We start from the raw sequence: 23,459 nt of genomic DNA, 5'->3' as shown, positions 1-23,459 counted from the left end.
TTTCTCTCTCTCCTGTAAAGTTGCTATTTTGGAGATACTTGTTTTTCATTAGACAGTGAAGATAATCTAGATTAAAAAAGCATTTCCTCTTATGTAAATAAGGTTCTATATATATTGAAATTAGAACAATGCGAGCGGGCCCAGGGTACACCCCAGAGGCACCCAGACTACGCACTGTATACATATGCTTCACTCGGTCAAAACAACCACAGATATTTATGACAATAATTTATAATAATTCAGGCAAATATTGTACAATTTTAACTATTTTGTAACTATTTTAACTATTTAGCAACGAGGTATCAATCAGGGATTACAGCAGCAGGGATTAAGAGCAAAGATATAATATAAGACAATAATGAAAAAGAAAAAATATATCATAAATAAATATATATATATCATAAACAAACATTTTAAATCAAAGTTAAAAAATACATGACATTTGCTGCTCTGTTAACGTCTGTTTAGAAGTTTAATGAAACTTCTACTATTTTTGAGTATGTTGAGTATGAATTATTCTGTATCTACTATTACTGTTACTCAGTATCCGCTATGAATCGTTCTATATTTACTATTTACCCTAAATTAATCAGAACTCAGTATTAACTGTTTATTATATATTTATTTAACGTTCATTTCTATTATAAGTTATTAGCATTATTTAGTATCTACTACAAAGTGTTCAGTGTCGGTTATAAACCGCTTTGTATCCACTCTAGAATATTCAGTATCTATTATTGGTTTATTTAGTTTCCACTATAAACTGTCCAGTATTCACTATTAATTGTTCAGTATCTACTATGAATTATTTATTAGACACTCAAGGCCCTATCTTATACACTATCAAAGGCGTGTTGAGATCTTACCCGCCGCCAACAGTCTATTATCTCTCCTTCCTCCTGCCTGGTTTAAACAGCAGCAGAACTTCTGAATATATCTACACTGATGGGCGTGGTGTTCTGGAAAAGAAAACACAGGAGCTCCACTGACTGAATACAACCTAGACAGACGCCAACAGTCAGACGTTCATCGCTATCTCGGTAACACAGGCGCTGTGCCAAGCCGAGCGTACGCCCCCACTTATTACACACACATGAACACACAGCAGCACAAACCCAACTTTTACATCAACAATAAACAGAATAGTAAATAAAATAACATTGCTGTTCCCGTAAATGAGCTGCTGGAGCTCCTTCACAGCGTCAACCAGCAGCTCAGTTTCCTCTGCTGAGAAGAGTTTGTTGAACACGTCCAGGTAGCTGCACCGTTACAATAGCAATCCGCCAAAGTCAGAGCTCACCTGATCTACTCTTAAAGAGAATGATGAGCAAGAGATACTCTGATTGGTTTATTATTTCACGTTATGCCTAAAATTAACCACACCCATCATTAATTAAGAGAATTAGTACGCTTCGAGAAGAGCAAGGTGTACTTTTCCCGTCATTACGATAGCAAAGACACACTGACGTACACAGTGCTCCATTCAGAATGCTGTATAGTCCATGACTGGGTGTGTGTGTATTTGTATCATGTGTGTGTGATGTGATAATACAGCTGGATGACAGATGATGATTGACAGGTGTCAGGTGGGAGGGGGCGGGGCCAGGGGGTAATATGGCAGATTTCCCACACTTTACACCCACTTCCCTTACCCACACTGACAGGCCACGCCCCCCGGCACACAGTTGGAACCACAGCCGGACTACAGGACTGAGTATTATTAGCATCGCTAAAGGTTACATCACCATGCTTCCTCCTGAGGGCGGGGCCAAAACATCAAAGACACACACTCAAAACACCAGTATGAATTACTAAAATAGAGAATTACTGAGTCTGTAAACAACAACAACAACAACAACAACAGTAACCAATGTGGAGCAAATGTACAATAACATAAAGAAGCCCTTTATTTTATTTAATTTTAGCAATTGTTTTACCTATTTTAATATAAAAATAATAATATAATATATTATTATATATAAAAATATATAATAAAATAATTTTATTTTTTTACTTATAAAATTTAATGTATATTGGATATTTAATTTATTTTAGCTTGATTGTTTGCAACCCAAGAACATGTCTAAAAATAGAACTACATTGAGTACATTCAGTTAAACTATCTATTTATTCTCGTTTTTAGCTTATTTTAAGACTAATCTAAGATAATTTAACTTGTTATTAGTAGTTTTATGTACTGAATGTATTCTTGTTCTTGCATCAGTAAATAAAGCCTGAAATAAGCAAAACTGCCCAGATAACATAAAACATTGTTAGAATGTTAAAAGAACTTTTAGAAATGATTTTGAAGTTGCATGAAGTTTGCATGATGGTTCTGCTGTAATTTTACAAAATTATGTTCCGTTTAACGTAGTGAAAACATGTGACTTAATAACGGTTTGCATCACAATGTTATTAGATCGTTTCTCACATAAATTTTCCACCTAGAGGTAAACACTGAGTTCAAATATCGAATTATTTTAATTTTAAGCTTATTTTAAGAATATTCTAAGATCATTTTAAATGTTGGAAGTAGTTTTATGTACTGAATTAAATCAAATGTAAAGTGTTTCTATTTATTTGGTACATTTCTGTACTTGCTACAGTAAATAAAGCCTGAAATAAGCAAAAACATTTTAAGAACTTTTAGCAACGTTGTGAAAAGTTTGCATTGAAGGTTCTCCTGTAACATTACAGAATAATGTTCCAGTAACGTTCAGAAAATGTTATGTAATAATGGTTTGCATCAAAACATTATTAGAACATTTCTCAAAAAAAAAAATCCACCTAGAGGAATATTTATGAAACATTATGAAAACATTAAAAGTAACATTGAAAAAACTAAAAATTAAAACATTGACACAAGTGATGTTGAAGCAACGTTACGAAAAAGAAAAAAAAAGGTTTAATTTAAAAAAGTTCTTATAACATATAAAAAACATGAAAGATTAAATTTTTTAAAGGTGTTAACTATAACGTTCAGAAAACGTTCAACTAACCAAAAAATTTATTCTGTTAGCTGAAAAAACACAGATTTTAAGTTGATTAAATTACTTCTAACCAGTAAAACCGCCAAACATTAAGCTGAATTATATTATAATGTTCTGAAAACTAACTTAAAATGAGAAATATTAGATATTTGATACGTTATTTGTTAAAATACTGTTTTTTTGCTGTTTTTTTACAACCCCCACCTTTACCCTCCACCCCACCAGTACCAGCGCATCTCCACAACCAGAGTAAACGAAACCAAATCCATACTGCTATAAATAAAGAGAGGCAGCTGAAAGATCTGAGGAATATGACGACATTCAGAGAAAGAGAAAAACAGATAAAAGAAACGAGGTGAACAGTTAAACCTGTGCCAAAAAGAACCGGAAATAATCCAGTTCTCTGAGCTTTAAACAAACTCTGCATCCAAAAATTAATTTACCTGTTTTTACAAAAGTTAGGTCTATGTTCTACAAAAAACATGTTCATTAAGTTCTTTACACAAAATAACATAAAAAAATAAAGCTCTGTTCTTACCCGTTTCTGTCCTTTTCAGAACGAGCCGTTTAAGGGCTCTGACACTTTTATGCACTTTTATGCAAAAATAAGTTGTTGCTGGCCACGCCCCATGTTTACACTGAGCGTTTACTTTCCACACGTTAGTGTTAGCTTGTGCTAAACAGCAAAACATGAACAAGCTAGTTCATGCTTAACGATGATCGAAGCACAAAACTCATTATTTGAAAGATCTTACATCTCCCTCATCTGCTGACTCGCCACGGAGAGCAGGTACAGATCCCTCCTTCAAATGAAGTCTGCTGGCTAATCCTGCTCTGCCCTGTCTGAGGTTCTCAACCAGCAGAACCAAATGGGGTTTCTTCAACTGATCTAGAGAATGAGGGGTGGAGTCAGGGTGGTTCTATGCAGGTTTTTTTATTATTCATTAGGAGCCTGATGGCTGGTGTGCTAACACTGGCTCAGCGATGTGGGAAAAGTCTGGTTCCACGTGGTCACCAGCATGTTAAAGTAGATCTCTGGTGTAAAATGTACTTTTGTTGTAGTAAAACATGATAAAAAGTTCTTATCTTTGATGAATAGCACACCTCCGTTCTTCCACAGCGTTCAGAGATCCAGAAATTTTAACAGTTTATTAAAAAAACACTCTTTACATCCTATAAAACTAGCTTCAGCTCTGAGCGCTGCCATCACTGTACTGATAATAACATAGACATATATATATACATTCTGCATAGTCTGCCTCCTGCCGCTGGCTGCTACGCTATGCAGAGTCTATGTATATATATATGTCTATGTTATTATCAGTACAGTTATGGCGGTGCTCGGAGCTGAAGTTAGTAGTATTATAGGATGTAAACAGTGGTGTTTAATAAGCTTCTTCTGCACTTTTTAAGTTATTAATGCCTCGTTTTAAATGTCAGGGCTCTCCGGATTCTAGTAAGGAGGTGTGGAGCTACTTTGAGCTGGATAACGGTGTAAAAAGTGATTTATCAGGGTAAATTATGCCCCGTATCTCCCAGTCTGAAGGGTGTTTGTTGGATAAACTGTTAAAATGTCTGGATCTCTGAACGCTGTGGGAGAACGGAGGTGAGCTATTCATCAAAGATAAGAACTTTTATCATGTTTTACTACAACAAAAGTATATTTTACACCAGAATTCTTCTTTAAGAGCTGTAACAGTGATGTTAGATGAAGATGGTTCTCCAGTTTGTGTTAAGTTTTGCTCGAATTCTCAGGTTTGCAACACAACCAATGGAAAAAGAAACCATATAACTATATAATAACCATCTATATAATCCACAGAAATCATCAGCCCAGTTCCAGCAGAGCTCACGTGCTCATTGGCTAATTCCAGTTTCCCCATTTAGTGAGAAATTAAGCAGAACTGGACCAGAACTCCAGAATCCTGCATCTGGACGCTCTACAGGATCATGACTGAAGAAAAAGCAGAGCTAACAGGAGATTAAGGCCCATCAGCCAATCAGCTGAGAGCTGCCGACTGTCGATTTGTCGATTGGTCGATGTGTTCCTGTCGCTTAGAACAGCTAATGCTGATCACATGTCAATCACTGACCTGCAGGACGATACAAGGTTTACCCCGCTAATCCTGATCCATCAGTCAGCCAAAACATTAAAACCACCTGCATTAGTATTGAGTAGCCAACAAAAACTACACAATACAAACTACAAACTATTATTTTAGGGCGATATATCATGGTATTTTTGTGATATCGATACTCTTGGCGACTCTATGATAAAACACTGAATTTAAAAACATTATATCGAGAATACACTGATATGTACTGCAACAAAATTAAAATTTAATTTTATTATTGCATATGATATAATATGATATGGCGCACCCCTAATAACTGAGATATTAAAAAATATACAAGAATTTTATCAGATTTTTAACAGAAGTCAATGATCCAGAATTATTAGTTATGATACTAATTAATAATAATAATAATAATAATAATAATAATAATAATAATAATACACTCCAAATATCTGCATATATTCAGGATTACAGTAAAATAAATGATACTGTACAGATATAATCTGTCTCTAGTAGATATATAATGGGAAATGAGAACAGTGTGAATTTTTCTTTTGATAAAAACAAATAAAAAAGTAGAACCCTGATGTGATAATTAGGGGGGGGTGATGTGGCTCCATATTTCAGGGTTTAATATCAGTAATCCCCATACTCACAAATGTTGACGATATTATTGAGTACGATACGATATGTCGATACACCCCTAGTCTCAATACTAAGACTTTATAATCCTCTATATTCCACACCTAGCATTAGCGTTAGCATGGAGCTAACAGCTTCATATCTGTTTACCTTCTCCAGAGAGTCCTAAACAGTTGGCAATACTTTGCTTAAAGTTAAACGTCCAGTATCTGAATAATGCATGCATCAGAAAGAGCGTCCACAAACATTCGAATGATTTACTTAAACGTTAAAGTTTCTCAGATTTTCTCCACATAAACAGGTTCATTACTGATTATGGATTATTGATCATTTTTTCTGGGCAGGAGGTTCAAATCCATGAAATCGTGCGTTCACACTCAGCACACACATCACTGTATAATGAGATTATTTCTGCCTGTTTGTTTATGTGTAGGCGTGTGTGTGAGTGTGTGTGTGTGTGTGTGTGTGTGTGTTTGTTTTCCTCATTAAGCGCTAATGAACACGTCATAGATGTCAATCACATATGCGTCTTTTACAGGAAGCAGAAATTAACCAAATGAATACTAATGACTGCTGTATATCTGTTCAGCACACACACACACACACACACACACTATACACACAGTATATACACACTATACACACACACACACACACACACACACACACACTATACACACAGTACACACACACACACACACACACTTTCATCATTAGTAACACAACCTCAAATGTCCCACAAATTTCTGTATGTATTACAAGTAACAAAAAATCAGCTAATAATAAAAGAAGTACTATTAGTCATAGAAGTAACAGTAGTGGTACTATTGTATTTTTTATGTACGTGTTTTAGTTAAGTAATAGTTACTTAGTAGTATTAGTAGTGGTAACATTAGTATCAGTGGAAGTACTGCACTGTATATGTTAATAAGACCTGCTGTTATTAAGTAGTAGTAACAGCAGTATCAACAATAGTAGTAAGAGTATAACTAGAGGAATTAGTAACAGTAACAATAGTAGAGATACTATTTATAATATAGTAGTGAAAGTGGAAGTATGTTGATAGCTGTATTAGTGGTAGTAGTAACAACAGTAGAAATAATAGTAGTAGCGGTAGTATTGATAGTAGTAGTAGTAGTAGTAATAGTAGTAAGAGTAGTAGTAGTAGTAGTAGGGGAAGTAATGTAATTATAAGTAGTAAGAGAAGTAGGAGTAGAATTAGTAGTAAAACTAGTAGTGATAGTAATAGTATAACTATAAGTAATAGTGTTAGTAGCATATGTTAATAGGAATTTTTAAAACTGTGGTAGTATTAGTGATATTAGTAGTGGTGGTAGAATCAGTAGTTTGGGTATTAATAGTGATAGTATTAGTAAGAGTAATGAGTAGTGAGAGTAGTAAAATAACTAGTTTAAAGTAATCACATTAGTAGTATAAGTTAAGATATATAAATGCAGTATTTGTGGTAGTATTAGTGACAGTAGTAGTGAGTGTAGTAGTGGTGTTAGTAGCAGTAGTTAAAGTATTATTAGTGATATAGGTAGTTTTAGTAGTAGTGGTGGAAGTAGTTTAACTATAAGTAATATGCATTAGTAGTATATCTTAATCAGATATATTAATACTATTATTAGTAGTAAGAGTAGTTGTAAAAGTAGTAGTGAGAGTAGTAATGAGAGTAATAGTATAACTATAAGTAATAAAGTTAGTAGTATATGGTAATAAGAATTATTAATACTGTGGTAGTATTAGTGATAGTAGTAGTGAGAGTAGTTGTGAGAGTAATAGTATAACTATAAGTAATAGCGTTAGTAGTATATGTTAATAAGAATTATTAATAATGTGGAAGTACTAGTGAAAGTAGTAGTGAAGGTAGTAGTGAGAGTAGTAGTAGTGGTAGTATTAGTGATAGTATTAGTGATAGTAGTAGTGAGAGTGGTAGTAGTGGTAGTATTAGTGATAGTATTAGTGATAGTATTAGTGATAGTAGTAGTGAGAGTAGTAGTAGTGGTAGTATTAGTGATAGTATTAGTGATAGTAGTAGTGAGAGTGGTAGTAGTGGTAGTATTAGTGATAGTATTAGTGATAGTATTAGTGATAGTAGTAGTGAGAGTAGTAGTAGTGGTAGTATTAGTGATAGTATTAGTGATAGTAGTAGTGAGAGTGGTAGTAGTGGTAGTATTAGTGGTAGTATTAGTGATAGTATTAGTGATAGTAGTAGTAAGAGTAATAGTATAAATATAAGTAATAGTGTTAGTAGTATATGTTAATAAGAGTTATTAATACGTGGTATTATTAGTGATAGTAGTAGTGAGAGTAGTTGTGAGAGTAATAGTATAACTATAAGTAATAGCGTTAGTAGTATATGTTAATAAGAATTATTAATAATGTGATAGTATTAGTGAAAGTAGTAGTGAAGGTAGTAGTGAGAGTAGTAGTAGTGGTAGTATTAGTGATAGTATTAGTGATAGTAGTAGTGAGAGTGGTATTAGTGGTAGTATTAGTGATAGTAGTAGTAAGAGTAATAGTATAAATATAAGTAATAGTGTTAGTAGTATATGTTAATAAGAGTTATTAATACTGTGATAGTATTAGTGATAGTAGTAGTGAGAGCAGTAGTGAGAGTAATAGAGTAACTATAAGAAATAGTGTTAGTAGTATATGTTAATAAGAATTATTAATACTGTGGTAGTATTAGTGGTAGTATTAGTGATAGTATTAGTGATAGTAGTGGTGAAGGTAGTAGTGAGAGTTATAGTATAACTATAAGTAATAGCGTTAGTAGTATATGTTAATAAGAATTATTAATACTGTGATAGTATTAGTGATAGTAGTAGTGAGAGTAGTTGTGAGAGTAATAGTATAAAAGTAATAGCGTTAGTAGTATATGTTAATAAGAATTATTAATACTGTGGTAGTATTAGTGGTAGTATTAGTGATAGTAGTGGTGAAGGTAGTAGTGAGAGTTATAGTATAACTATAAGTAATAGCGTTAGTAGTATATGTTAATAAGAATTATTAATACTGTGGTATAAGTAATATAAGTAACAGCGTTAGCGTTTGTGTTCGTGTTAGTGGTATATTCACTCGTATGAAGATGTTATGGAGGGGGCGTGTCTATCTATATGTTACTACAGGAGCAAGTCAATTAATCTACAACTGCTAAAGGGGTGTGACCTCCATCACCCCAATCACGCCCCCACACCCCAGTGCCCCGCCCCCTCACACCCCCAGGGGCTGCTTTAACCCCGCCCCCAACCCCCATCCTGCTGTAGTAACCTCCCACACTGATAACCCTGCAGATACCATCTTTATATATACTGAAACTCACGACTAACAGACACTAGCGCAGCATACACTACATGGACTAAAGTCATGGGACAGCCGCTCGTTCACTTTTTATTCTGAAATTAAGAGTATTAAATAGAGTTTATAGAGTTTCTACACTCCAGATCAGATTTTATACTAGATTCTGTTCACTGTGTTCTTGTGAATATTTGGTTTGATTGCATTCGGCCAGAAGAGCAGCAATAGTGAGTTTAGACTTTAGATAATCACCACTTTAACTCATCCACAACTCATCCACAACTCACCCGCAACTCCACAACTCACCCGCAACTCCACAACTCATCCACAACTCATCTGCAACTCCACAACTCATCCGCAACTCCACAACTCATCCGCAACTTCACAACTCACCCGCAACTCCACAACTCACCCGCAACTCCACAACTCATCTGCAACTCCACAACTCATCCGCAACTTCACAACTCACCCGCAACTCCACAACTCATCCACAACTCCACAACTCATCTGCAACTCCACAACTCATCCGCAACTCCACAACTCATCCGCAACTTCACAACTCACCCGCAACTCCACAACTCATCTGCAACTCCACAACTCATCCGCAACTTCACAACTCACCCGCAACTCCACAACTCATCCGCAACTCCACAACTCATCCGCAACTTCACAACTCACCCGCAACTCCACAACTCATCTGCAACTCCACAACTCATCCGCAACTCCACAACTCATCCGCAACTTCACAACTCACCCGCAACTCCACAACTCATCTGCAACTCCACAACTCATCCGCAACTTCACAACTCACCCGCAACTCCACAACTCATCCGCAACTCCACAACTCATCCGCAACTTCACAACTCACCCGCAACTCCACAACTCATCTGCAACTCCACAACTCATCCGCAACTTCACAACTCACCCGCAACTCCACAACTCATCCACAACTCCACAACTCGTCTGCAACTCCACAACTCACCCGCAACTCCATAACTCATCCACAACTCCACAACTCATCCACAACTCATCCGCAACTCCACAACTCCCCAACTCGTCTGCAACTCCACAACTCACCCGCAACTCCATAACTCACCCGCAACTCCACAACTCATCCACAACTCATCCGCAACTCCACAACTCATCCACAACTCCCCAACTCGTCTGCAACTCCACAACTCACCCGCAACTCCACAACTCACCCGCAACTCCACAACTCATCCACAACTCATCCGCAACTCCACAACTCATCCACAACTCCCCAACTCGTCTGCAACTCCACAACTCACCCGCAACTCCACAACTCATCCACAACTCCACAACTCACCCGCAACTCATCCACAACTCCACAACTCATCCACAACTCATCCGCAACTCCACAACTCCCCAACTCGTCTGCAACTCCACAACTCACCCGCAACTCCATAACTCACCCGCAACTCCACAACTCATCCACAACTCATCCGCAACTCCACAACTCATCCACAACTCCCCAACTCGTCTGCAACTCCACAACTCACCCGCAACTCCACAACTCACCCGCAACTCCACAACTCATCCACAACTCATCCGCAACTCCACAACTCATCCACAACTCCCCAACTCGTCTGCAACTCCACAACTCACCCGCAACTCCATAACTCATCCACAACTCCACAACTCATCCACAACTCATCCGCAACTCCACAACTCCCCAACTCGTCTGCAACTCCACAACTCATCCGCAACTCCATAACTCACCCGCAACTCCACAACTCATCCACAACTCATCCGCAACTCCACAACTCATCCACAACTCCCCAACTCGTCTGCAACTCCACAACTCACCCGCAACTCCACAACTCACCCGCAACTCCACAACTCATCCACAACTCATCCGCAACTCCACAACTCATCCACAACTCCCCAACTCGTCTGCAACTCCACAACTCACCCGCAACTCCACAACTCATCCACAACTCCACAACTCACCCGCAACTCATCCACAACTCATCCCATTTAAAAGTACTGCACTGAACTCCATCACTATACTATTAATATTAGTACTACTACAACTATAAGTAATACTACTGGTACTTCTAACTTTGTGACTGCTATCTATCTATCTATCTATCTATCTATCTATCTATCTATCTATCTATCTATCTATCTATCTATCTATCTATCTATCTATCTATCTGTCCTTTGTTACTATTACAATTACTACCAAAACTTGTATTACTACTATAACTCCTACTACTAACTTTAGTACTATTTCTACTTTCACCATTACTACTATCACTATCAATACTATCACTACTACTTTCATTATTAATACTGCCACCATTACAATGATAACTATTAATACCATCACTATTACTACCATCACTATTACTACAATCACTATTACTACTACCACCATTATTACTATCACTATTAATACTATTACTATTACTACGATCACTATTAATACAACCACCATTACAATAACTACTATCACTTTAATACTATCACGATTACTACTATCACTTTTACTATTATCACTATTAATACTATCACTATTACCACTGTCACTATTACTACTATCATTATTAATACTACCACCAATACAACTATCAATATTAATACTACAACCGTTATTACTATCACTATTATTACTACCAACATTACTAAAACACTTTCAGATAAATTGTTTGTAATATTTGCTTTGAAAACAAAATTAAATAATAATTAAACAATATAAATAGTGATACAGAACAGACGCTAATAGTGAAAGACTCACTGTGTCTCTTATATCTGTCTGAAGTTCAGAAAAGCAGGAGATGTTTTGCTCCCTCACCCAGTGAACTAAACTTTATATTCACCAGCACACTACTACACCGAGAGAGAGAGAGAAAGAGAGAGAGAGATACAGAGAGAGAGATACAGAGAGAGAGAGAGAGATACAGAGAGAGAGAGAGTGAGTGAGATACACAGAAAGTGCGAGAGTGAGAGAGAGAGAGAGAGAGATACAGAGAGAGAGAGGGAGGGAGAGAGAGTAAGAGAGAGATAAACAAAAAGAGAGAGAGTGAGAGAGAGAGATACAGAGAGAGAGAGGGAGGAAGAGAGAGTAAGAGAGAGATAAACAAAAAGAGAGAGAGTGAGAGAGAGAGAGATACACAGAGAGAGAGAGAGAGAGACAGGAAGAGAGTGAGAATTCTCTTCATACTTCAGTATAAAGGCCTCATTCTGTCAGAGGAAGAAGAGAGCGCGGTTCAGAAACAGATGAATGAAAAGATGAGTGCAGGGGTTGAGGTGAAAGATTGAGGGATAAAAGAGAGATAAAATGGAAAATGTCATGAAAATGTTTCACCCGAACTGTGAAAAATTACAGATTACCAACACAACAGATTAACTACATGAGATTACTTTATAAACTCAGAATTAAATACATTTTACACCAATGTGTGTTTTAATTACACTTAACATCAAAGAACGCTGCACTCAGAAGATAAAAGATAAAAGTTATCAGAAACATTAAAATATTATAAATTCATTCTGATATAAGTGTAATACCCCTATACCCCTACCACACAATCTGCAGGAAGTGTGTATAGAGAATACTGGAGTTATTATGGGATGGATTATCACAGAAGGAACATTAGGAACCTCTACAACTCTCTACATACTGAGATTTCTGCAGAGTTACACACACATTACACACTACTACTGTATGAGTATCACTTGTATCACTATTGATACTATCACTAATACACCAATACTGTCATTATTAATATTGTCACCATTATTACTATTGCTGTTAATACAACCACCATTATTACTATCACTATCAATAATACAACCATTATTACTATCACTATTAATACTACCACTATTACTACTACTACGATCACTATTAATACTAGCACTATTACTATTATCATTATTAATACAACCACCATTATTACTATCAATATTAATATTACCACCATTACTATTACTACTATCACTATTATTACTATCACTATTAATACAACCACCATTATTACTATCAATATTAATATTACCACCATTACTATTACTACTATCACTATTATTACTATCACTATTAATACAACCACCATTATTGCAATCACTATTACTACTATCAGAATTAATACTATCACTATTACTATTATCATTATTAATAATACCACCATTATTACTATCACTATTACTACTATCACTATTAATAATACCACCATTATTTTTATCACTATTACTACTATCACTATTACTACTATCACTATTACTACTATCACTATTAATACTATCACTATTACTACTATCACTATTACTACTATCACTATTACTACTATCACTATTAAGACTATCACTATTACTACTATCACTATTAATACTATCACTATTACTACTATCACTATTAATAATACCACCATTATTTTTATCACTATTACTACTATCACTATTACTACTATCACTATTACTACTATCACTATTAATACTATCACTATTACTACTATCACTATTACTACTATCACTATTAAGACTATCACTATTACTACTATCACTATTAATACTATCACTATTACTACTATCACTATTAATAATACCACCATTATTTTTATCACTATTACTACTATCACTATTACTACTATCACTATTAATACTATCACTATTACTACTATCGTTATTAATAATACCACCATTATTACTATCACTATTAATACTATCACTATTACTACTATCATTATTAAGACTATCACTATTACTACTATCGTTATTAATAATACCACCATTATTACTATCACTATTACTACTATCACTATTAATACTATCACTATTACTACTATCATTATTAATAATACCACCATTATTACTATCACTATTACTACTATCACTATTACTACTATCACTATTAATACTATCACTATTACTACTATCACTATTAATACTATCACTATTACTACTATCGTTATTAATAATACCACCATTATTACTATCACTATTACTACTATCACTATTAATAATACCACCATTATTACTATCACTATTACTACTATCACTATTAATACTATCACTATTACTACTATCATTATTAATAATACCACCATTATTACTATCACTATTACTACTATCACTATTACTACTATCACTATTAATACTATCACTATTACTACTATCACTATTAATACTATCACTATTACTACTATCGTTATTAATAATACCACCATTATTACTATCACTATTACTACTATCACTATTACTACTATCATTACTAATATTGTCACCATTACTACTATTGTTATTAATAAAACCACCATTACTACTATCACTATCAATATTACAACTATTATAACTATCACTATTAATACTATCACTACTACTACTGTCACTATTAATACTATCACCGTTATATAGTGTTAGTGGTATAATTACACTTAACATCAAAGAACGCCGCACTCAGAAGATAAAAGATAAAGGTTATCAGAAACATTAAAATATTATAAATTCATTCTGATATAAGTGTAATACCCCTATACCCCTACCACACAATCTGCAGGAAGTGTGTATAGAGAATACTGGAGTTATTATGGGATGGATTATAACAGGAGGAACATTAGGAACCTCTACAACTCTCTACATGCATAAATATATAATCCCTATATATCAGAATACATTTATATTTATATATTTATTGATCCTGGTAACTGTGTAAGTGTGTGTTTGGTGATGTTACTGAAGCGGTTGCTCAGGTATGAGGAAGATCTGAGTGGAAATGCTGTCAGAGATACTAACAGACCTGTAGTTCTTCACCATAACTGACAAGACACGACATCTCACCTACACTCTAGTGTTACTATACACACACATATACAGTCCTAACAGTGCACGTATACCACCAGCTAGCTCTGTTATATATCAACAACAACAACAACAGTATTCAGTTAACAGCTGTGCTGAACTCATCAAGAGTTAATTACTTGAATTTCTTGTCTCTTAATAAAGTGTTTGAGAGCATCAGTTAAAGTAAAGTAGTGAAGAGGTAGAGTTACAGGTATACAGTGAATAGTGAATATTTGAGTAAAGTTCGAATCCAGATTATGAGAATCGTTTTTCATTCATTTTAAAATGTGTAGTTGTGTCTCTAGTATGAATGAATGCAATGTGAGCTGTTTTTTTACTCCGGTGATCTGGTATAACCCTGCTTTAGTCCGGGGGAGGAGTGGGCGGGGAGAAACGATAGGATTTCGGCTCTTGCTCATGAATATTAATACATGCAAACATATCGCCTCTGATTGGCTAACAGCACTAAGACACTAGGCAGCGAGACGAACAACAGTTCAACAGAAAAATCCTAAAATAAAGACATTTTTACACTAATAACAGTCTTTACAATGTTATATGTTACTTTACAACATGTGTAATAATGCTCTGCTAAGTGCAGTACACTGATCTAGTCTTAGAGTCTTTTAACCGGACAACGCTATCTGCTGAGCAGGATAGAAAACGCGGAGTGGATTTTAACCTTCTTCAACCAATACAGAGATCCAGAGCCCCATCAAACCTTAAAGTTGAGCTGCTTAATGCACAATCATTAACAAACAAATCCTGCCTTATTCATGACCATATCTTGGACAAGTCTCTGGATTTAATGTGTATTACTGAAACCTGGCAGTTTTTTTCTGTTTTAAATGAAACCTGTCCTTCAGGCTACTGCTATTTTCAGAAAGCCCGCAATACTGGTCGTGGAGGCGGTCTGGCTGTGATCTATCACAACAATCTGGATCTATCTCCATTACCCCTACCTGAGCTGTCTTCTTTCGAAGGATTGACCTTTAGACTCAAATTTCCTTCTTCCGTGACAATATCGCTCATCTATCGGCCACCCAAACTTAAATCGTCCTTTATCTCGGATATGTACAGCCTTCTGTCAACCTTGTGCACTTCATCTACAAAGATTTTAATGCTGGGGGATTTTAACATTCATGTTGATACCCCCTCCTGTCGCTTAGCATCTGAATTTCTGCAAGTACTGGACTGTTTTAACCTCACACAATTAGCTGATGTACCGACACATACCAAAGGGCACACCCTTGATCTGGTGATTACTGACTCTGCCCCTGTAAGTAGTTTGTCTGCCTATGATTTGGGTGTGTCTGATCATAAGGCCATCTCCCTGGAACTGACATCTGCATCACCCCTCATCAGACCCAAACGTGAAATCTGCTTTAGAAATCTGAAAAACATCAACTCAGTTACCTTGACAGATGACTTACAGCATCTCCTTTGTTTAGGCTGCCCTGTAAGTTTTGCATCAGTCAGTGATGCAGTGGACTTTTATAATAAATCATTGAGCAGCATCTTGGATCTTCATGCCCCTATGAAAATAAGAACAGTTACTTTCTCCCGTTCCGCTCCTTGGTTTACCCAAGCACTACGGAAAATGAAGACAGCTGGGCGTGTCCTTGAACGGCGCTGCAAGATTTCCGGCCTCCCTGTCCATAGAGTGGCTTACCGGGAACACCAAAGGACATACTCGAGGTCCATCAGAGAGGCTCGCTCACAGTTCTACTCAGGCATCATAAACAACAGTATGGGAAACTCTAAGCAGCTTTTCTCTACTATAAATCATCTCCTCAAACCACGAGTTCCTTCATTAAATGGAATTAATGAAGAGCGCTGTAATGATTTCATGGCCTCTTTCAAGACTAAAACAGACTTAATACGTACTAACCTAACTGGCAACACAAATCCACCCATTCAGACTTCAAATACACAGTTAAAGGTCTCCAAGCCTCTAAAGTGCTTCCCTGAAGTCACGCAACAAAAGGTTGAAGACATCATCAGAAAGATGAGATCCTCCACATGTACTCTGGACCCTTTTCCAACAGCCTTAGCAAAAGCACACATCCCTGCCATAGGTCCTATGATTACAAAAGTAATAAATCAGTCTCTACAAGCTGGCCACGTACCAGTCTCATTAAAAACTGCCATAATCAGACCACTTCTTAAAAAAACAACTCTGGATCCTGATGTTCTTTCAAATTATAGGCCTATATCCAATCTTCCTTTTCTATCCAAGGTATTGGAAAAAGTTGTTGCTACTCATCTTCAGGACCACCTTAAATACAATAACCTCTTCGAAAAATTCCAGTCTGGGTTTCGTCCGGCTCACAGTACAGAAACGGCTCTCGTTAGAGTCACCAACGACCTTCTGATGACAGCTGATTCTGGCTCTCCTTCCCTGCTCATTCTCCTCGATCTGTCAGCGGCTTTTGACACAATTGACCATGGTATACTTCTCGACCGGTTAAAACACATCGGACTCACAGATGCCGCTTTTGCTTGGTTTCAGTCCTATGTCACTGGCAGAACTGAGTACATTTCTATTGGATCGGCAAAGTCTCAGTCATATGCAGTGACCTATGGGGTTCCCCAGGGGTCAGTACTGGGGCCCATCCTATTTACTTTATACATGCTTCCCCTTGGTCAAATTATTAATCAACACGGAATACCATTTCACTGCTATGCTGACGATATTCAACTCTACATTCGAATTGACACAACGCCCTCCTGCACTGCTGCTTCATTCCCATCTTCGTCCACTTCAATACTTGCTGACTGCTTGGATGAGATAAAAGCGTGGATGGAAAGCAACTTTCTTCAGCTGAACGGTGCAAAAACGGAAGTGATGTTGATTGGCACGCCACATCAGATCCAGTCATCTCCCATAGCCAGTGTTACAGTATCAGGTCACACCACTCCTCTAACCACGACAGTTACCAATCTTGGCATAAAATTAGACCAACAACTAAACTTTGAATCCCATATCAAACACCTCTGTAAGATTTCTTTTTATCATCTTAGAAACATTGCCAAACTCCGCCCTACCCTCACTGTGTCAGACGCTGAAAAGCTGGTTCACGCATTTGTTTCTTCAAGACTGGATTACTGCAATGCACTTTTTATTGGGCTCCCAAACAAGAGCCTTCAGAGACTACAGTATATTCAGAACAGTGCTGCTCGAATCCTGAAGAGAGTACGGGAACATGAACATATTACACCTGTTCTTCAATCACTTCACTGGCTTCCTGTCTCTGTCAGAATCGAATACAAGGTCTCCCTCCTTGCCTACCAGTGCATACATGGCAATGCTCCTCCATACCTGAAAGAACTTCTCACACCGCAAACCTCATCACGATCCCTTCGCTCTGCAAATTCAAACCGCCTCCTCCTCCCCAGAACTAAGCTCAGTACCATGGGTGATAGGGCTTTTTGCTCTGCCGCACCTCGCTTGTGGAATGCGCTACCTGACGAGTTGAGAGCTCATCAGTCAATAGATAGCTTTAAAAAAGGACTAAAAACATTTCTTTTTAGAAGAACTTACCATTCTTAAGTAATTGGTGGTTTTATAGTGTTTTTTTACTTTGCTTTTTACTATGTAGCACTTTGAGATTTGTGTCCAAATGTAAAGTGCACTACAAATAAAATTTATTATTATTATTATTATTATTATTAGAGTCTCTGTAAAACACCAAATCCACCGGAGATCCTATTTAAACCTATAGTTACACACAGAGGTGGGTAGTCCAGGTCCAGAAAGTAAAAATCCACCCCGGGGTGTTCCATAGACTAATTCTAACCATTTGTTTCTTAGCTCTGAATTACTGGATAAAGTATATAAACACTGATGTGTTTTTCTCACAAATAACACAGGAATAGGCTTCAGCTCTGCTGTCTGTAGGCGGTCCCGAGCCGAGGTGGGCGGGGCAATGAACACTAATTCACGGGTTGATGTAGACACGGTGCTTTTTCTAATCGACTTGTTTTTTTCTGCTGCAGAACAATGAGGAAGAGGATGAGGAAGAAGATGAGGAAGAGGATGAGGAAGAGGATGAGGAAGAGGAGGTACAGAAGGTTATGTGAGGGACGTATTAAAGTTTTAGAGAGAAATCTGATAATTATAGTTTAATGTATCTCTATAAGTGATTATAAAGGCTGGTTAAGCTGCACTGTTTTCATTATGTAATATATAGGAGATGTAGATGCAGAGTATTGATCTGTGGGTATTAATATCATCTCCTGTATGGATGTTTGATTGATCTGCTGCTGTATTAATGATGAGGATATGATGGGATGGATTGTAATTGTAAAGTATAGAGAGAAAGCTTAATGCAGAGTACACCCCCCCCCCCCCTTCCCTTCCCATCACCCCCGTAATTCGTACCCTTATAGAGAGGAGAATCCCTACTATAGATTCTTTATCGGGTTTGTTTGACTGACCACCAGAGGGCGCTCCTGAATTAGTGCAAAATTAATGTGTTCATATGCAGAAATCGAGGAAAATCTGAGTTTATAAGATTCGCAACACTACAGCACTGCAGAGAATAGAACAGAATAGTCAGGAAATATATAAACAATATAAGACAATAATAAAAAATCTATATATAAATCGGAATATATAAATATAAAAATATAGATCTAGAAAAACTACAATTAAAGGAAGCACGGTTCCCCAGTACAGTATTTCATACAGTAAGCATTAACCAATTGTAACGCACACAGGCTCACAAGTGGTGATTGCCATGAGCACACTGACCAACCACTGTTCGAAATACCTTACTCACAAGATAACACCTCACAACTTATACAGGTGTGGGTGTTCCCTAGCCACGCCCCTTTATGTAGCACTTTAGGGGATATATTCCCAATGCATACTGCTGTACCATGACTATTGGCATGTCGGTGTAAATGCCCAAATGTACTTCTAAACCGTATTAAAAAAAAAAAAACAGATACACAGAGAAACACACACACACACACCATACTACACACACACCATACTACACACACACCATACTACACACACACACCATACTACACACACACCATACTACACACACACCATACTACACACAATACTCTGCATCTCAATATTACTGTTATTAACCAGAGAATACACATTCTGTACTATTTTAACCTGAAAATTACACATTATTAAAGATTATAAGATAAAGATATTCACTATTCTTATGTAGAGAGAACACATTCTCTAATCACCATAAAATATATAATACACATTATTCACCAATATTCATATTCACTATTTATTTCTATTTATTCACTGTTACGTTCAATAGCATTGGTCAATACTATTCTTGGAAACCATAAAACACACATTACTGACTGGTATGATGTGTACCATGTGATTTAATTTTAATAACTGTTAGGGGTGGGCGATATGGCTCTAAAATAATATCACGATATTTCAGGGTATTTTTGTGATAACGATATACTTGGCGATATAGGAAAACTAAAATAATTCATTCATTTCAGGAATATAGTATAATAGTATAACAGTATAATCATAATGTGGCAAAATAAATAATATAGCATAAAATAATATAATGCAGCAAATAATATTGCAGAATATTTAGTGCATGCATATAAACTGCAAACTAAAACAATTATACAATAAATACACCTAAAGCTTCACAGTAAATAATGAGAACAGCCCTATTATCACAATATGGATTTTTAATATCATGATATTTCTGTGTCACGATATATTGTATACGATATAATATTGCCCACCCCTAATAACTGTTAACCAAATAATAGAAAATACAATACACATTATTTATATTTAAGCAGAAATATATAGCCATTCGCCCTAAAATGCAGTATAAGCCAGATAATACATGTATGCTAACTATTGTTAGCCACAGAGTCCCATAATTGACCTTTTACATCCATACAGCACACATTCTTACCAACACACACTACGCCAACGCCATGAATGCACAATTATTCACCATTTTTAGACATAAAATGCATATTAATCAATAATATTAATTATTGACCATTATTAGCCATTAAATACACACTATTACTAATACACACTAATTTAACGCATAAAATCCACATTTATTACACATTATGAGCAATAGAATACGTATCTTTATTCAATATTAGCCAGACGATACACAGTATTATTGATTATAAGCCATAAAATATGTTTAATACATATTATTACTCATTATAAGTAACCAGAATAGGTGTTTAACCATTATTAGCCATAAAATACACACTAGTATCTACACACATAATTATTTTCCATTTTTACTCATAAAATATACATCTTGGACTTACGAGATCCAAAGAAATACCAAATGTTGACCATTATCAGGCATAAAATACGCACTTCACCTATTTTAACACTCATTATTGGCTACAGAATAAGTGTTTAAACCATTATTAGCCATAAAATGCACATTATTACTAATACACACTAATCTAACACATAAAAGCCACATTTATTACACATTATGAGCCATAGAATACACATTTTATCCAATATTAGCCAGACAATACATAATATTATTGATTATAAGCCATAAAATACATTTAATACATATTATTACTCATTATAAGTAGCCGGAATAGGTGTTTAACCATTATTAGCCATAAAATACACACTAGTACCTAATAATAATAATAATACATATAATTATTTTCCATTTTTATAGATTTTGGACTTATGAGAGCCAAAGAAATACCAATTCTTGACCATTATCAGCCATTAAATACACACTATCACCCATTTAATAATAATACATATTGTTACTCATTATTAGCTACAGAATATGTGTTTAAACCATTATTAGCCATACATACATACATACATAGCCGTACATTGACCATTATCAGCCATATAACACACACTATCTCCTATTTTTGGAAATTTAATACATATTATTACTAATTATTATCCATGGAATATGTGTTTTAATCATTATTAACCATTAATACTGACCAAAATAACACACACACACACACACTGCAGGCTTCTATGGTGGGCCAAGCCTACGCTTAACACACACACACACACACACAACCTCACACACACACGAAAGGTGTGTTTGCTAGGGTGCTAGCGTTGCTTCTTAGCACCTACTTTGTTCACACCAATACACACACACGCACACACACACACACGCACACACACAGCCATTGTTTGATATAGTCAGGTAATCAGAGCAGGTCTTACCTTTATAGGTATACTGTCCTTTATCTCTCTCTCTCGCCCAGTGAGACACACCTTACTCTCTCTCTCTCTCTCTCTCTCTCTCTCTCTCTCTATCCCTCCATCCAATGGGTGGACTACACCTTCTGCTGTGATGCTGCAGTGATGGAAAAAACACACCCTCCCTCTCTCTCTCTCTCTCCTCAGCATCCCCCGCTCTCTCTCTCCTCCCTCCTTTCCATTTTCTGATTCGCCTCTTACTGCAGATGACATCACCTCTCTCTCTCTCTCTCTCTCTCTCTCTCTCTCTCTTTGTGCCGGCTGGCCCCTCCCTCCCGGGCGGCTGGTGGCTCTTTGATGATGAGGAAGAGGAAGATGATGATGATGATGATGAGGATGATGGTGTATCTGCTGGTGGAGGAGAGAGGGATTCCTCTAAAAGGAACAATAAAACAGATTCTGTTTCTTTGATGTTTTCTATTGTTCTTATTAAAGTGCATTCATAATCTCAGTCTAAACAACACCAGACTGGAACACACACACACACTGCATATTCAGACTCAGGGTCAGAGCACATCCTGATGCTCATTGCTATCTTACACCCGTCCAACAGTCTATTATCACCCCTTCCTCCTGCCTGGTTTACAGCAGCAGGTATATATATATATACATGTATATACAGGGGTTGGACAATGAAACTGAAACACCTGTCATCATTTTAGTGTGGGATTTTAGGTTTCATGGCTAAATTGGAGCAGCCTGGTGTTCAATCTTCATTAATTGCACATTGCACCAGTAAGAGCAGAGTGTGAAGGTTCAATTAGCAGGGTAAGAGCACAGTTCTGCTCTAAATATTACAATGCACACAACATTATGGGAGACATACCAGAGTTCAAAAGAGGACAAATTGTTGGTGCACGTCTTGCTGGAGCATCTGTGACCAAGACAGCAAGTCTTTGTGATGCATCAAGAGCCACAGTATCCAGGGTAATGTCAGCATACCACCAAGGAGAACCAACCACATCCAACAGGATTAACTGTGGACGCTGTAAGAGGAAGCTGTCTGAAAGGGATGTTCGGGTGCTAACCCGGATTGTATCCAAAAAACATAAAACCACGGCTGATCAAATCACGCAGAATTCAATGTGCACCTCAACTCTCCTGTTTCCACCAGAACTGTCCATCACCACAATCAATTACTGTGCTCTAAAACCAGGTGCTTCAGTTTCATTCTCCAAAGCCCTGTATATATATATATATATATTTTCAACTGCATCTAATAACACATATATTTAACTATTCAAAACAAGTACTGATCAATCTCAGGCAGCTTTACTTAATTTATTACAAGGTTTCTAATCTGAAGATGTTTACAAAACTCATGTGACATTTAAAAAGCAAGTTTAAAAGCAAGTCCTCTAATTCCTTTAATTTTCTCTCAAGAAAGTCTTTATTTTA

General features: G+C 36.3%; 1 protein-coding gene across 6 annotated transcripts in view; it reads right to left on the bottom strand.

The window, feature by feature from the left end:
* The window catches only part of l1camb (L1 cell adhesion molecule, paralog b), a 90,713-nt gene extending 68,514 nt beyond the window's left edge, over positions 1–22,199 (bottom strand). For 3 of the 6 annotated variants that reach the window (XM_049462867.1, XM_049462870.1, XM_049462871.1), the window contains exon 1: positions 22,026–22,199. The gene's annotated coding sequence lies outside the window, so the exon portion shown is untranslated. Of the gene's footprint in view, positions 1–866; positions 976–11,774; positions 11,862–22,025 lie in introns of those variants that run through there. The other 3 variants (XM_049462872.1, XM_049462868.1, XM_049462869.1) reach the window with 3 other exon arrangements.
* Positions 22,200–23,459: the final 1,260 nt, after the last annotated feature.

The sequence above is a fragment of the Astyanax mexicanus genome, chromosome 13, assembly GCF_023375975.1.
Source record: "Astyanax mexicanus isolate ESR-SI-001 chromosome 13, AstMex3_surface, whole genome shotgun sequence".
In the NCBI taxonomy this organism is placed as follows: domain Eukaryota; kingdom Metazoa; phylum Chordata; class Actinopteri; order Characiformes; family Acestrorhamphidae; genus Astyanax; species Astyanax mexicanus.
This window is presented reverse-complemented; position numbering and strand designations above follow the sequence as displayed.